This window comes from Sinohyriopsis cumingii, chromosome 7, assembly GCF_028554795.1.
Source record: "Sinohyriopsis cumingii isolate HCF-2022 chromosome 7, ASM2855479v2, whole genome shotgun sequence".
NCBI lineage: Eukaryota > Metazoa > Mollusca > Bivalvia > Unionida > Unionidae > Sinohyriopsis > Sinohyriopsis cumingii.
This window is the reverse complement of record NC_142967.1, coordinates 135,772,824-135,790,518: the sequence shown is the minus strand read 5'-3', so window position 1 is coordinate 135,790,518 and position 17,695 is coordinate 135,772,824. Positions and strand designations below refer to the sequence as shown.

General features: G+C 35.4%; 1 protein-coding gene across 1 annotated transcript in view; it reads left to right on the top strand.

Annotated features, from left to right (window-relative positions):
• Positions 1 to 17,695, top strand: part of LOC149796197 (E3 ubiquitin-protein ligase MARCHF8-like) — a 30,111-nt gene that overhangs the window by 2,147 nt on the left and 10,269 nt on the right. The gene's annotated exons all lie outside the window — the stretch shown is intronic.

Below are 17,695 nucleotides of genomic sequence, written 5' to 3'. Positions count from 1 at the left end.
GACTAGGGGCATACTATATTTTGTCACTTCACCCCTTTCGGTGCAAAGTGGAGGTACCTGAAAACAAAATAAAATCTTCTTGTTACGTATATATTCAATATATTTTTAAATATTGTAATATCTATTATCACTCTTCCTTAAATATCGGTGTTGTTACATTTCTTCATAGATTTTGATAAATCTTGTTCGTTTATTTAGTTGAGGATAACTTCGCTATTAATGTAGGTTCAGACATAGGTTGTTTGATAATTACTGGATTTATCAAACATCGTTTATAAAGATAACCATCACACTTAATTACATAAAGTTTTGGTCCATGATTCAGTCTTGCTGGCGTTTTGTAGAAAACTTGCCAGTCTATTGACCAAATAATCATTACCTATATTGAACAAAATGACTTTTTAAAATGTATATTGGCAGGACAAAGCCGATACATCTATTATAATCACACCATCCACCCTCCTCGCAACACGTGAAAATCGAACAAAACAACTTAACAACCCATTAAGAACCCATAATAAATTAATCGGAGATATTTCATATTTAAGGTGGTGATAATTCCGTCCCAGATATTTTTTTGATGAAGAGAAAAATGAACCATCACCAGACCTATTTCCTGCACACAAAACTAACAACGAAAATTATAGTAAACACAAAAAAATAGAGCTAGAAGAAAATTGGCAGCCGTTATGCATAGTGTGGACGAAAACTTAACCCGGAACCCAGCTTGTATAAACGTTTGCGCTAGAACGTACCCTTGCACATACAAATTCAAATCGTGCATTTTTGACAATAGTCTAAATAGCAGGAGAGAAACATGGAGATGAAGTATGGGTGTCTCTTTGGTGAAGCAATTACCCCGATAACCATACGAAACTGTTTTGTTCTACCTTAAGGACAACTCAAAAGTTTGTCAAATCCTCATTTTCCACATTTCATCATAATATTATTGATTATGAATAATGCTGTACATATTTTTTTGTTCTTGCTGTAAGCAAATCTTAGTCACCTATTGATCTCTCTGCAATACCATTTTAGCATTCATTGTTAAATTGTATAACCCACCCATATGAACCCTTAGTAACAAATTACAACGAAAGTATGTGACCCAAATTTTCCAAACATGGCGAGAGAGACCATCGAAGTAGCTCATTGGATAGAAAGTGTCTTATTTCGTCATCAAAACGAAAAGACAAACTTGTATACAGTGGAGAGGAATAGCCATTTATTTGCTGGTATACATCATATTTTGACACACACACACACACCCCAACCCCTCTCCAAACAAATGAATTATCATGTATGTGCATTTTACTACATTCTGTCCTTGTAATCTTGAGATTAATTTCTAGTGGTAAAAGTAATGGAATTCGTAGACATCGGAGAGATAAACTGATGCAAGTTTCAAATTCCTATTTAGTGTGTGTGTGTGTGTGTGTGTGTGTGTGTGTTTATAATTTATGACGTTTAATGTTTATAATTATACCTTAATTCTGGGAACGTATAAATCAGAGTAATATCAACCAATTTCAAGCATGGAAATAAAACCCAAAGATGCAAGCCTGAACCGTGTGCATTTGCTCATTAGAGTAGTAGCAAACAGTAAAAAGAAATTCTGTGTTTAAGGGTGCATCTTACATCTTTCTGTAGCCACCCGCTATCAAAATGAAACTCCATAACCATCGAGATGAAAACATTTTTACACGTGTCGTACAGCAGAGAAACAAAATCAGAAAAGTGGTTGTTAATACAAAACTGATCCTTCAACTATTCCTCTCCAGCCCTACACCACTATCAGCAAGGAGGGTGAACATACCATTTTTAGAAGAGTCCGTTCGCGAAAAAAGCTTCCTACAAAAATGAAAAATACAAGGTTAATAACCTCCAACCAAAGCCTCTAACCGACCGAGATTTTTCTAATTGGGTCAGTTCATTTTGTTACTTTATCTTTGACGCTCGTGATTTTGTGTGTTTATTTAACCACCCGGACGCTCAATCTTGGTCGTCACCCTCCCTGCTGCTGTCTCTTAACCTAAAATTTTATCAAGACCTATGCGATATCGCGACCGAGGATCACGCAAATTTATTGTGAAAAATCCGTATGGGGTAGCGCTTGCGCACGTGAAAGTTTTTAACTGCTCATTTTATGTATTTGTGTATATCGCTGAGTAACATAAGTCACGTCTGTGATTTTGTGTCTGCCTCGAGAAAATATCCAGCATCAGATTATCGTATACTACGAGATTATTAATAAATCCATCGAGGTCTTCTACAAATGGGGCTTCATCAACATCAGTGATAAAAATCAATAATATCATAACCATCCTCGTCTAACAAATTTGCATTTTCATTAAAATCTTTAAGCACATCATAGCATCGCTGATCATCTACAGATGGACCGCTCCGGTGGCTAAATGGTTGGAGCATCCGCCTCTGAACCGGGAGGTCGTGGGTTCGAACCCCGGCCGAGTCATATCAAAGACTTACAAAAATGGTACTAACAGCTGCCTAGCTAGGCGCTCAGCATTAAGAGGTTTAGCTGGTCGGCCTGTCGTCAGGATAATATGACTAGGTAGGACATCATGCTACATGCCAGTGCTAGACATCACTCTAAACTGCCACAATGCAGACATCGTAGCGATATGACTGAAAAATTGTTAAAGCTACGTTAGAAATCCCAATCCCACACATATCTACAGATGATGCCACTATATATAACTTATCCCACTAGAGCCATCTCATTATCAGATTAAGCAACAATTGAGTCTTACCAGATCCAAATGGCCTATGATAATTGTTCCGAGAGAATTTGGTGGATGGTGTTTGTCTGCGTCTTGCTTTCGTGTCGCTGTGAAAGTAATGATATATATGTTGTACAAATATAATAAATAATATGAATTTATGCTGAGTAATGATATATATGTTGCAGAGCATCTACGCCCACAAGTGGATTAACAACAATATTAACAATAAACAAAAACAAAAAAAAAACGTGCGCTTACAAGCGTGTGAAATGTCATAAAAAAAATTTTCAAATTTATCTCTCTTGACAAGTCAAGGAAAACAGGTGGTGATATCGCTACTTCATTAGGAAAATTGCCAGGAGCTCCATGGGCTAAGTATCCAGGAGAAAAACATCTTCTTGGATATGATTATTGTGATTCTGGAACTCGACTTGATATCCGACTTGACGAGCGAGATCAACCGAGGCCTGGAGAGTATCCAATCAATGATATTAATCAAGTATGTCACGTTCATGATGTCGCGTATAAAACTACGGATTTACAACAACGACATATTGCAGACATCAAGTTGATTCACTCGTCAAATTCCATCAAAAATAAATCTCCCAGAGAAAGAATTGCTAGCTTCCTAGTAAAATCAGCGATGAAAGGCTAACTAGTTTTACGGGCCAGTAATTAATCCACCGATTATTATTAATATCATGGAATCGATTTATTATAGCCCAAGAAGATATTGGAGGGGTAGAGCAGCTATTAGTAAACTCTCTGATGCAGCAAATGTCACACTTTCTGTTGCTGCAAAATGGCAAATGTATCTACCACCACCTAAACAAATTTGGTACGCACATTTTAATGTCAGCGCTCCCAGTGAAGATCATCAAGCAGATAAAAAAATTTTACCACACGAAACTATTAAAACATGTAGACGTCAATCACGCACATACAAATACGTGTTAAGTGTCCTTGACGTTGCAAGCAGGTATAAAGAAGTAGAACCACTATCAACTAAAATAGTAACTGAAGTTGCATCTGTGTTTGAACGAATTTATCAACGTGGAGGTCAATGATGGCTGCAGTTGCTACAGGTTGATCCTGGCAATTCATTTCTTGGTGTAGTATCATCTCTGACCAAAAAACATAACGTCAAAGTCAGACGAGGACATAACGCAATTCATCTCGGTCAGCCAATCGTTGAGCTATTTAATCGAACACTTGCCTAGCGGTTATTTGGATATCAGTATGTACAGGAAATATCCCTGAACAAAGCTCAAAAAGGCATGAGATCACTCAAACGGGTTGCAAGACTACCAAGTGTGATAGATGCGTTTAATAATGAAATTACTAGTGCAATTTCGATGAATCCTTTAATGCGATCACAAAAATAAAACATATACCAATACAACGACGTGACTCCTCAAAACAACCAGTACTAACTAATGTGACTGTAAGATATTTATATGAACCTGGTGAACTTGAAAGGGGTAAAAATAAGAGTAACTGATCCTATGTGGAGTGTGACGACATATAAAATGTGCAGCGTGATAAGATCCACGGGTAAACCTTCAATCTACAGACTAGATTTAACTGCTCTTCAGCGTGGATTTGTACGTGAAAAACTACAAGTAATTCCTGAAGACACACAATTACCACTGCCTTCACGTTTGTGAACTAGCGCCTCGACGTCGATTACATTCAAGACAGATCAGCATCACATTTTTGCGTGTGACCAAGACTACTATTTAGTCTGTCTACTGTAAATTGTCTTGAATTATTAGTTGAATATTGCCACAACATTACTGTGTTTCAGCTCGCACAATGATTATTCTGTCATGATATATTCAGCATCTAGATCAAAGTCGCGTTTTTTCCCCGTTAATTCCTGGTTTTGATCATTATTTTCTAAGAAGTTTATGATAATCCTCCGCAACTGAGATATTCTTCTGACTCGCGACACTGCGAGATAAACTAAGTTTGACCACTAGATTCGATAATCAATAATCCAGATATTAGTATCCGATATAATTAATCCTTGTGAAGAAAAAATTGTTATTGCATATTTTAGCGTCCATGGAGTTTTATCCATCGATAACGCGCTCTCAACAACACTGACAGGAACTAAAACAATATTATTTAACACAAGATTTTGTTTATTACCGCAATCTGGAATTTCAGCGTCGATATTTTGCCGTCGAGTATCTGCTTGGCGATAACACAATGTTACAAGTTGATTAGAAAACTTTGCTTTATGTAACAGAAATAATTGTTGTTCAAGTGTCTCACAAACTATCTTTCTACTTGCAACTGTCAAATCATCTGGTCTTCACATATTCCTAAAATCATTAATGAGAGTTTCTGAAATTATCTTACGAATTATTTCATACTGAACTTTATTTGGTTGTAGTCTGAATAATTTCTTAAGTTCTCTTAATTCTGGATCAAGCGCTCTATGATCATCAGTTATCTCATAGTAATCTACGAATTGTTACAGCCATTCATGCGGAGACAATCCAACAAAAGGCGGTGGTTGACCATGATCGCTACACATTATCACAGCAGTAATTTTTGTCAATAACCAATCAAGAAATATTTTTAATGTCTCCAGTGAAACCGTACATATTTCATCCTTGAGAATAATCTTTGGAACATATTTTTCACCGATTCGTTCAAGAGTCCATGTATCTCCCTTCCATTGGAAGAAGCTGTGGTAAGTATGAGATTTAACTCCTCGTTCGTTCATTTATCTGGCGAGACAATATGTGAGTGTCAAATAAACCATTTCTGAGCAACTGTTCATGAATAATTCTATCGCACGTGGATTTTTACAAGAACCTCCCTGTCCATTGAGATAAACAGTCTTTTGTCTAGTCACGGGACCATATACCGATGGTGCAGATGACAGTTGTGATATCTGATTATTTTTTTAACAAATATCCTTGATTTCAATGTCGGCAGATTCAGAATAAATAAGTATATATTCTTGTTGTATTCTCCATTCGCCAGATGATGCATCAGCACTGATATGTGATTGTTTTAGCAATCCTGTATTTTTTATTGGTATAAAATGAATGTGTGGTGACTCTAATAGCAGCATCAGAAAAAATGTTTATCATGGATAATAAATTTATGGAAACGTACGCGAGCACTGAAGATCTTAAATGAGTAATCTGCGCTGATTCACCATCATTGTAACTCACAATTGTACCTAATTTAGTTCCATCCGATACATTGACATTACTTAGACTTATAAATGTGTTTCTCTCCGATGTATCAGCAATGATAAATTGGAGTTCAGCATCGTCTATAATTAATATTGTACAATGTCGTTTATGATCATATGATCCTCGTTGCGTAAATTTATCAATTATTTTTCTGCCAAGATCTTTTGAGAATTTATTCCCAAAATCATTTATATCAGGATTTTCATCGTCAGAATATTTCTTTTGTTGTGGTAATCGAACCTGTTTCTGCGGACCAGATGATATAATTGCTGCACTCAGAACCCACGGAATTAATAATTTTTCATCAAGGAAATAACATAATAAAATTACTGGAACACAACAGCGTTCGCTAAAATGTTTTCCAAACCAAACAGCGACGATCGGATAAAGGTTTCTCGGTCTAAATTTGAATGACTCGATACGATCAAATCCAGTGAAGTCAAAATCTGGTAAGGGTCCGTTTATCGCAACTCTGGCCATCTCGTGTATTGGATGTCAAAATCTCTTAAAATATTCAGAACACTCTCCCATTCCAAGAAAACCTCCGGGATAACATGCAACCATATCAACCGAGATAATGTCCTGATAATCGTATTCCTTATTCCACACAACTGGGTTGCATTTCTTGAAGAAATTCCAACCGTGTTGGTTTCCACGAATTTTCCTACTGAGAAAAATGAGCAGCAACTGACGGCACGATAAAACAATTACTCAGTAATTGTTCAGCATCATCAGGGGTATATTTCGACGCCAGATTTTGATTTCTTCGTAGAGAAATTCTTTACGATAAATATATTCATTAGGTCTTACAAACTGATCATAGTTTCGGAACTTTGAAACAGCCACAGGAAAAACAGGACCGTTTTTACTAATATTGTCTGATAAAATAAAACATATCACTTTTATAGAACTTAACAGTTCGATTTCGTGGAAATATTGTTATAGCCGAAGTCCACGCATGCACATTATTATCAATCTCTGGTTATTGTTTTAAACATTATTGGAAATTTTAATTTCTTTCCCAGTTCAGCGACGTCTTTGATAGACGCTCCGGTATCTTTAACTGTTTCTGCCCTCTCATTTATTTTTTACGTCTTAGATCAGTTAAACCATTTCAAAGTATCATGTTTGTGAATTGTTCAGTAATTCGCTCAGCTTCACAATTTAGCCTTGACAGTTTGATCGGTTTGAGATCATTCACGCTAGGTTTATCATTTAGCGGATATATCATAAATAACTGAAGTCACAGGATACGCTCATTCTTAATATGGTTTGTCAATACGAATCAACATTCCTGTTTCGGAATTTTTATTTAACTTTGCAATATTCCCAGTGTGAAGTAATTTAACAGGGTCACGTTTGTCACGGATAATCCAATTATCGTTTACTCCCACAATAAATTTTACGCTGAAATGAAGAATCGTCACCGCTCGTTGGTCATTCGTTGTAGCATTGACAACACCTTCCGTGTCGCGTATAATTCGGAATTTTGACCACACATGAGATGCACCATCGCTTCGAAATTCTTCCTTGGCGTCGTAAGTACTTTTAATTAGAGTTTAATTGTCGGATCAACCAGAGCTCGCCTCGGCAAATCAGGGGTTCTTCTGTCAAAATCGAATCTTTTGTATATATATATATATATATATATATATATATATATATATATATATATATATATATATATATATATATATATATATATATATAATGATTGAAACAAGAATAACTGTAAATGGCTAATGATCGGATCTAGAACCATTTCAACGTATCATGTTTGTGAAGTGTTCAGTAATTCGCTCAGCTTCACAATTTAGCCTTGACAGTTTCATCGATTTGAGATCATCAACGCTAGGTTTATCATTTAGTGGATATATTTCATAAATAACTGAAGTCACAGGATACGCTCATTCTTAATATGGTTTGTCAATAGAACTCCTTGTAACAATGCCTGCGAAAATGAATTATGTGCAAATCACCTACAAAGCGTGCAAAGAGGGAGTTTAGGACCAACACCGTGTTTACGATATGTTGTTGGAGTTAGATGACAAACGCCGTTATGTGTGCAATGTGGTGGTAAACGATATAGAGAGTTAAACGATATTATGTTTAAACAAATAACGCCGGTAATGACAAGGTCATAAAAACGCCGAAGACTGTCTCGCCAGATTTTCAAAATAATTTTTTAGACAAATCATATTATTATATAAATGGAACAAAATGAATGTATGAAACATCCCATTAATAACAATTATGACGCATCTCGTGAAGGTATCATCAGGAACTGTCTACTAAAAAAAAATCAGTTTTCATGGACTAATCGAAGACGAACTTGTGATCGATCATATTGACTCAGATATAAAAATAATTATTTGTGTAAATTATAGGTTATTACACAAAGTCAGAATTCTACACGTGTTGGTACTGGTAAATATATTAAATTTCACAGGGCGATTATATCTGTGGACGTGGAGACTGACGAAGAAATAAAATTTCAATCAATGAAGGCAGCTTGCAAATATTTTGATATTTGCATACATTCTTGCAACACGTCGCAGATAATATTACCAAATCGGCGTATTCAAAAAAATATAAACAAAAATAATGAAAAAAATTTAAGTACGCTGCCACTTCTGAATAGGACAAGAAAATATTCAGCCAAAAATTACTTTTGAATTGTGTTGTTGTTGTCTTGTAAAAATACTTTAGAGGAAGGGGCATAACTCTGTCTGTTAAATTCAACGTCAGTGTCTTTTCAGGTAAACGTAAACATTAACCAATTCTTTTTACTAATGAATAATGTTTTTTCCTTGGAATTTTAAGAAACATCTGTAAAAAAAATTAATTTGTCAGGTGTCTTTCTTATTCTAGATTTTTCAACGATAATAATTTTAAAAAAAAACTAAAAATATGAACAGCGAATAAGTATTTGTTAGGTTATATAGTATAGGACCAGTATTATCATTGAGGATCCACCTTAACTGCTCGATATTTTAACCGAAAATGCACACTCCCATTATGTCACAACGTCGTGGGCATCTTTTGCACTCCCTGTGTTTGATTATTTGGGAGGGTGTGCATTTTGTTAAACGTATAGAAGGCGCCAGTTTGTATGTGTTGTGTCGTCTGTAGAATTAAGTTAATGTTGTGCCGTCCTTAAATAAACAATAGCAATGATCATCTCTCAATCTCATTGAAAGGTATGCCCACGCAAGGGCATTCAGAAAGAATGACGCCAGGACGAAAAGCCTCATGAAGGGTGCCCCATACAACATTCAAGAAAAATAACAAAGAATTCCGATGTGACATGTAACATAATGTAAAACATAAGAAAGGCCTTGTATGGAGAGACCCTTATGGAACGGCATATGCTGTCAAATGAAGGATACCCCATGCAATAATAACCTCTCATCATTGCTACTGTTTATTTTATATTTTTATTATTTCATAGTAATATTTTGGATTGACTACCATTTACCCCATCAATTTTTTACATTTAGGTTCGATTACACGATATTTCACAGTTCTGATTCTGATTCAGAAATAAATTATTCATATTTAGAAATATCTTTTTATTTAAATTTTGAAAATATTATAGCTATTAGTTCTGCAATTCAAAAATTACAACATGGCGGTATAAATGTTTCTGATCAACTTAATCCTGACAAAATTATTTATGATTTTGAATCATTACAACAACGAAAATTCGAACATCGATATATAATATCAGCTGATTATCGAATAATTAAGCTGATTCAGTTATCTATGTTTCAATCGTTGGAGAAAGTCAAAGATACACAAATTGAAAATTTCTTACGCGCGATTTAAAAAAATAGATCAGAATAGTCTCACGAATACGAAACAAACAAGATTGTGAATACACGCCTGAGACAGTTGTGAAAGATTATATCCGTCCTTGACGAAGTCAACCGTGAAATGATCCACGGAGACGAAGTCAAGTGTGAAAGTGAAAGATGTAACAACGTCAATAAACGGGATTGTGAAATACAGAATCTATGTTGGGGTTTCGACCGAGATAAGGCAATCCCAGTCAAGGGGTTATATTATTTGTCTCCCCACGAGGCTTGTCCGCATGAATATTAATATGTTAATGAGGGCTGTGGTGTGACCGTTATGTCCGAAGTACATAGTTTATACGCGTGAGCAAAGAAAAATAACAACATAAAACGTCGCAGAGTCATGAGGTATTATCACATTTAATATATGGATGTTATATGAAAATGACAATAAATAATTAATATTTATTACAAAAACTGTTTATTTTCAATAGTTCCAAATTTGAAAAGTTATAGTGTGAATAATGAAACGATATTGGTTACTCATCTCTACTGTAAACATACGTAGTACAAGCTGTAACGAAGAGTAACATCTTGCTTTATTATTCATGGATAATTAGAGATCTGTGTCACTATCGTGTATTACTATTATTTTCTTTGGAGTAGGTGAAACTGTTTGTGACATACTTGTGTTGTCCTTAATATTGATTGTAAAATTACCCCCGTGTATAATAGACCCTCCAAAATCGGACTCTACCGGATAACCATGTCCTAAACTTTCAAGTTCACAGGTTCTTTGATTATTTATTTCTGTCCTGGAAATATGGCAAGTGCTACAGTGAAATTTGCTTATGTATTAATGTGCTGGCGGATAAATGATTCATTCTGGCTGGTAATTGTATTTTTGTCATTAAATATTGTAGTATATTTTTGATTCAGCCGGGGCACAATGGAGATGCTTAACAAAATTAGAATAAAGCATGTTTTATATAGCTGTTAAGAGAGTTGGGAGGCTATGAAGTTTATAGGTCTATAGTCAATGTGCATGGATCAGTGTTTTCTGTCCTAGTTCATTTCAAACAGCATTGAGAATTTTATCCTAACTGTAGCAGTCACTTTTCAGGTCAGCGTCATTAAATGTAGCTAACAGTTTATAATTTGTTTCACACGAAGTATTTAAAACTAGTTATGTAGCTTTAGCCTCAATAATGACGCTGACCTGAAAATGTACTGAGCTAGGCCTGTACATAATATAAAATTGACCATGCTGTGTGGAACGTACTAGCGTAATACTGAAAAGCTCGACATCGTATGCGTTTGTGTCTTTGTCTCTCTCGAAATGTTTTTGCATGGTGTGTTCTCAAAGATGGATTTACCTTAAGTTATTATGTTTTTGTTATATATTTGTTGCTGTTGTTGTTGTTTGATTTTAGTACAACTATGTCGGGCACAGCAGAAGACAACAAGGGTTTCTTTTTTTTCTAAAGTAGTTTTGAGCGCGTGAACATCTTGACTGAGACGACTGATCTGAGATGACTAGACTGAGATAAGAGAAGTAATGTTAGCAAAACAGCTAGATTTCTATGTCGCATGGGTGAGAAAGTTAGAATGGTGACAACGTCACTGATGAAAATGTAAGTTATGGCAACTGCTAGCGTTTCAGCCTTGTCTGGGGTAACGAATTGTGAACTTAAATGTAGTGATAACGTCACTGGTAACAACTAAACAAAATTAAAGTATACAACGAGGGATATAATTCATTTCTGACTTGACTTTATCAAGGGGATGAGATTTTTATTATTATGAATACCATTTTCCCCAGCAATTTAGAAAATCTGGACGAGAGTCAGTAAAATCAAACGTTGTTATAATATATAATTGTTATTTGTGAGAAAATTTTTGTATGCAATATTTATTTCTTGCGAATTGACTTTCTCCTTGACTTTGTCAAGGGTTGAGATTTTCATTGTTTTGAGTACCATTTTCCCCATCAAATTATGAAATCTGTCTGCTTTCATAATTCTGAGTTCCATTTACCCCATCAAATTAACGAAAATTCTGTAACAAATATAAAAGATTTGTTTATGAAATTATTATTAAAATATTTTGTTTTCGATGCGATTTTCATCATTTTTAGTATCATTTACCCCAGCAAATTATGAAAGCGGTCCTATAATTAATATTTTGAGTATTGTTTACCCCAGCAAATTATAAAATGTGGTTCATAATCAGTGAAGATTTTTATTTTTAGTCTGATAATAATATTTATTTAGATTATAATATATATATTTTTATTCCGATAAAAATATTTTTATTTTTATTCAGATTATAATATTTATTTTGATTCTAATAATATTATTTCTTTTCATCAGAATCAGATTATATTTTAAGCTGATCAAATTCAATACAAGAATATGGATAATTCAGAATTTGATCTCTATCGCACATAAGCGTAACAATATGTTCTCGCTGCAACTCATTTAACTGGTCAAGCATTAGCATAAATTCTTCGTCGCTGTATTCATCAATAATTCCATTAAAACAATTTTTTTCTGCCTTGACAAAGTCAAGGGTGGATAGTGTCAATATTGTATTTACCGGACTTTTGAGTACTTCCTTGGTGTTTACAAAAACTCTCGCCTGTTGGTACATATATAATACCCGTTGATTAAATCAAGGAATAATTTTGAGTTCGTAGACTCAGAAAATCCTTTACCAATGCACATACTTATTTATATTTAAACTGCATTTCTTAAATCAAACAAGTGTCCAGTTTGATCAGTAAGCTTGGAATGTATCCTTGATAATAGTGGATTATGACATCGCAGATAAACCGGATTAATGGTTCTAATACAATGAAAATTCCAGTTGGAGCTTGAGATGAAAATGTAAATAAAATATATCCCTGTTGAGCCTGACTGGAATTTTCAGAATGTACTTGATAGCTGCCATCAATTATAACACATAAAGATCAACTGCAATTGGTAATGTTATATTGACAATTCCTGGCGAAATACGCCTGCCACTGCCGCATTTATTATTGTTGTACTTGAGAATACCTGCCAGTGTTTTTTTTTCTTCTCCATGTGGCTAATATTTGTGGGAAGAATTTATCGATTACATCATTGACTGATGTTTTTAGCTCGTAGTCGTTAACTCATGGTGTTTCAATGTTTGATAATTGCTCCTCTGTAATTGCTTATGCGTCCAAGAATAATTGTTTAATTGTTGAGACATTAACTACTACTTCATCAACACTGTTATTTATTTCATCAGCATTATTAATTACATTTTCAATATTGTGTGACGCTTGAAAACAAATTTTTCAGTTGATCGAACACGTGTTTGTAATCTGAGATGATGTAACCGGAAAATATTCTTTATTTAATTTTATTTCACCATACTTATAATGAAACTTGAATTTTATTACATGAAACTTTGTACAATCAGACGCGATGAAAGTAGATTTCACAAGATTCCAAGGATATTTTTTTCCATATTCTGGAAGTTTCAGAAATATTTTCTTGTCCTTGTAGACATCGACACGTTGAGGTTCTGGTGGTCCTGGATAAACAGGTGCTATCTCTGGCTATCCTAATACGGTTCTGGTGCCTAATAATGTTGGTTCGTTAACAGTGATAGATATTTTAGATTTTATTCTGCACTGGAATTCATCGTTGGTTTGTTCGATTTGATAATTACCTGTGGGAATATCAACAACTTGCCAGTCTGATGTTCCATCGGGTTTCTTTTTATCCGAACATACCAGTGAATTATTTGCTTGCAACCCACCGAATGAATTTGATCTAATATGTGGCCAACTATGATACAATCGTAATTGTGGAGTTGCAGTTGGAAAGTTAACACTGAACACAGGTTTGGTTGAGCTAGTTGATATCATCGTGGTTTTGACGGCGACGATATGTTGCAGTAATTCTTGCGATGACCCTATTATTTATTATTTGTTAAATCCTGATTCTAAATCATTGGTAGCTTCTGACATTGTCATTGCCTTATGGTAAGTCTTAATCATTTATGTGAACTTGCTATCTGATATTACTCCATCACTAAGGCCTGCTGATATCAACTAAGATAATATGGATAATTCTATCCTCGCCGTATGCATTTTTATTGTATATGCATGTAATTTTGCATTTGTGCACGTAGATAATTTTTGCGATGATATTAAGAGTATCAGCAATTTTTGTTGCAGCTGAAACACTAATTGTTACAATTGCTGTCGATGTCATTGTTATTGCGGATAGCAATACGCCGGTTCCAGCGATAACAGCGAGCGCCGAATACACAATTATTTCAACGACAACTACAATTCTGCGATATCATTTTTATTTTTACTGTATACTCGTCAACGATATTTTTCAGTTTTGTTTGCCGCTCACATACTTGATTGTATATGTAATGTTGAATGTTGATTGGGTAGCTTATTATATTTTAAGTAGGTGGCAGTTTAGCGACTAATTCAAGACACCAACAATAAATCAAGCCGAGTTTTTTTCTTCGGGTTCCACCTCAAATGTTCTCTCGTCGTTTTGATCCAGCATCATTAACACACAGCCAGTAAACTCGTTAACTGGATAAAGCCGTGGAACTGTTGTGGAAATCGTAAATGTTGTAACACTGAGTACTGAGAACCTGTAAATGCCGGTAACGTTAGCGGTATGTTTGATGGATTTATTATGTGGTGTCCATGATGCTGATTCAGATGTTACTGTATATACTTCACTGTCAGTGATCTTTTTGATGTCAGAGAGATTAATGTTGATGACTGATGGATTTCCAAAAACTTCCTGAATGGTTCTATCTGAATTTCTACGAAAAATGTTAAACACGGTTACATGATTAGAACAGTCAGATCTAAATGTGGTCATTCCATCACTGATTGCCATTAACGTAATGTTCCTATCATCGATGTATTTCTTCGTTGCAGCGTCATCGTTCGATTCTGGTTCTCCAAGACTAGTAATTGTATTGTTAGTCATATTGAGAGAACCCCTCTGTCTGCATGGGACCGAGTCTCGGATTCGACCAATGTGGGTATGTGAGAAAGCTTGCCAGTAGTTTCTCGTGGGTCGGTGGTTGTTTTTGGGGTATTCCCGGTTTTTTTGTCCACCATTAATACTGGCCGCCATGTATAGCCTATCGTGTGCTGAAAAGTGGCGTCAAAACCTACAACAACAGCAACAACAACACAACATATTGAGAGAACCAGTCACTGTATCGCCTGCGGTTAGTAAACATTGTCATCTGATTTTGGTTCTGTCACATTAATAATTGTATTTTTACTCATAATGAGATCGCCATACATAATATCCCTAATTCATCTGATATGTCCGGCATATTCTCACATGAGTGTTAAAATTGATTCTTCCTAGGTTTTTTTTTTTAATTTTACCATTTCCAGCAAACACCACTAAGTTATCTTCGGTCGTCTCTGGAACCCGCAGAATAATATATGTTAACAGGATAGCGCTCGTGTTTAATCGTCCTTGTTTGTCCTGAAAAACAACGACTTCATTTTGGTCCAACTAAATCAATATTAGACATAAGAAGGAGACGTTTTGCGTCTTACGAAGTGTTCCAGTAAGTCTTAGATCCTTTTTGTACCACGAATGGGGAGTTCCTGGCAGTCTTAGACCCTTAAGTTGTTATTCCGTGACCTGTTGCTTACTTTAGTGCCATCCCAACAGCAGTTCCAACAACACCAAGGCAGCTGCTTTGGTAACAGCTTCAGCTGCAGTGGCTATAACCACTGATATAGCTGCAAGAAGTGGAAATATACCACCAGTCTTTACTGCGTCTTTAATGGTACCCGCAGACATATTAAGTCTAATGCCAGTCTTTGACTGTTTGGTTTTATTGAAGTGCCTGAGGTGACGTTCTGACAATGATAGTTTATTAGGACCACCTGCGATCTATTCCTTTTTGAGTGATATTTTTATTCCACGGTTCTCTTTTGATAATGATTGTAATTTTATAATCTGACCAGGAGTCAGAGTAACATTAGCATGATGATATTACGTTACAATATCATGAGTGATTTAATTACTGATCGCTCGCTATCCAATTACATATTTTCTACTGGGGCATCAAAAACTCTTATTCTTCCACCAATAGCTTCAAGCAACGTTGAATAACAGCTATTGCTCTTTACTCAGCAATAGTTCCTCTTGTCACACGAGCTCGAAAATGTGTATCAACAACAGATTGTCTCAAAAAATCCAAGTGTTCCAGAGCATAATAATAGATAGGATACAGTGTTGTAATATCCAACTGAGATATCTGCAAAATAGAATCAACATTTTGATCACGCACCATAAATGACATTAAACGATGATATGCGCGCGCAACATGATTATTTTCAAAAATTAACAACACTTCTTCAGATATCTCTTGATGTCCGTTTATCCTTAAGGAAATTTTAACAAACTCCAAGTCTGTCAAATACTATTAGACTGTGTTCTTGAGCGTTTAATCGTGCAGTATTTTGGAAAGCAATAAATGTCTTGGTGCAGAAACACCTTGCTATTATGCTATTTGCCATGTGAATAAACCATTAACTACGCTTTTAGTACACTCTGTGATAATTGTCAATCATGAGAATGTTGATTTACCACCTTGGTCCATAAAAGAGAGCAACCGGTGTTTTTCATTAATCGACAAAGTCATTACCGACATCCACAATGTAAGTTTTGATATTACTTTACCAACAACGCCAACATCGCGCCAGATAGCATCATTGTCATTACCCTTTCTCACAAGTGCAATTGTAAGCTTGGCTCCGAAAATCACCTTTCTGACATTTCTGCAAAATGCAAAGATATATGACATTGGAATTACACGCGAAAATCTTTTACATTCACCCAGTAACATTAATTCAAGTGTTCTGAGCCTTAAGTTGAAATTAGGGTTGGCTCCAGATAATATCGGAAAGTCCATCATTCCATCTGGTTGTGAATCAGTTGCAATAGCCCGTTATTTGTATCGAAAGATGCGGTCTGCCATCAGGTTGGTCAAAATTATCCTTGGCAAACATCACTGACGGACCAGCTGATTTTGTTTAATCATCTGAATATCATTCTAGACCCAATATCGTTGTGGCAACGTCAACATTATCTTGAATTTATTCAATCTCTTTTCCATCAATCACGAATATAGCACTTCTGAATAACGTCATGATGCCATTATTAAGAAAATCAACCATGACATTAGTTTAGTATGGTGTAATAGCGATGACGTCTGTTACAAGTTCTCTTTCTACTTCAATAAATGCCTCAGCGGGCAGGTCAATTCGATCACGCTGATCAGGATGTCGTGCTTCATAAGAATAATACTGATAATCAGTTTAGCTGTGTGAGATTCCTTCATTGATATAATAATGATTTTATTACGCACACACTGCAGCAGCAGGGAGGGCGACGACCAACAATGAATGTCCAAATTTGAAAACACGAGCGTGAAAGACAAAATAACAAAATGAGCTAACCCAATAAGATAAAATCTCGGTCAGTCAGAGGCATCGGGTTGACGTTATTGACCTTGTATTTTTCATTTTTGTAGGAAGCTTTCTTTCGCGAACAGACCCTTCTAAAATGGGTATGTTCACCCTCCTTGCTGCTCCACTCACACAAATGCGTGAAAATCCCAACAACTCAATATCTTAAACGCCATAAACAACCTATACTTAACAAAATTGGAGATTTTTTGTATGTAAGGCGGTTACGATGTGCATTGATGTGGTCTAACTTTTTTTTAATAATGATAGACATTACCAATCATTTGGTTAGCCTCGTATTGAGCTTTGAAAAAGTTGGAATCGACATTGACCAGACCTTCGTATGACGTAGATTTCACAGAACACGCGAGATGTCTCGTTGCATGACTTTAATTTTGATGTTCTACATCAAAGTTCTCTTAT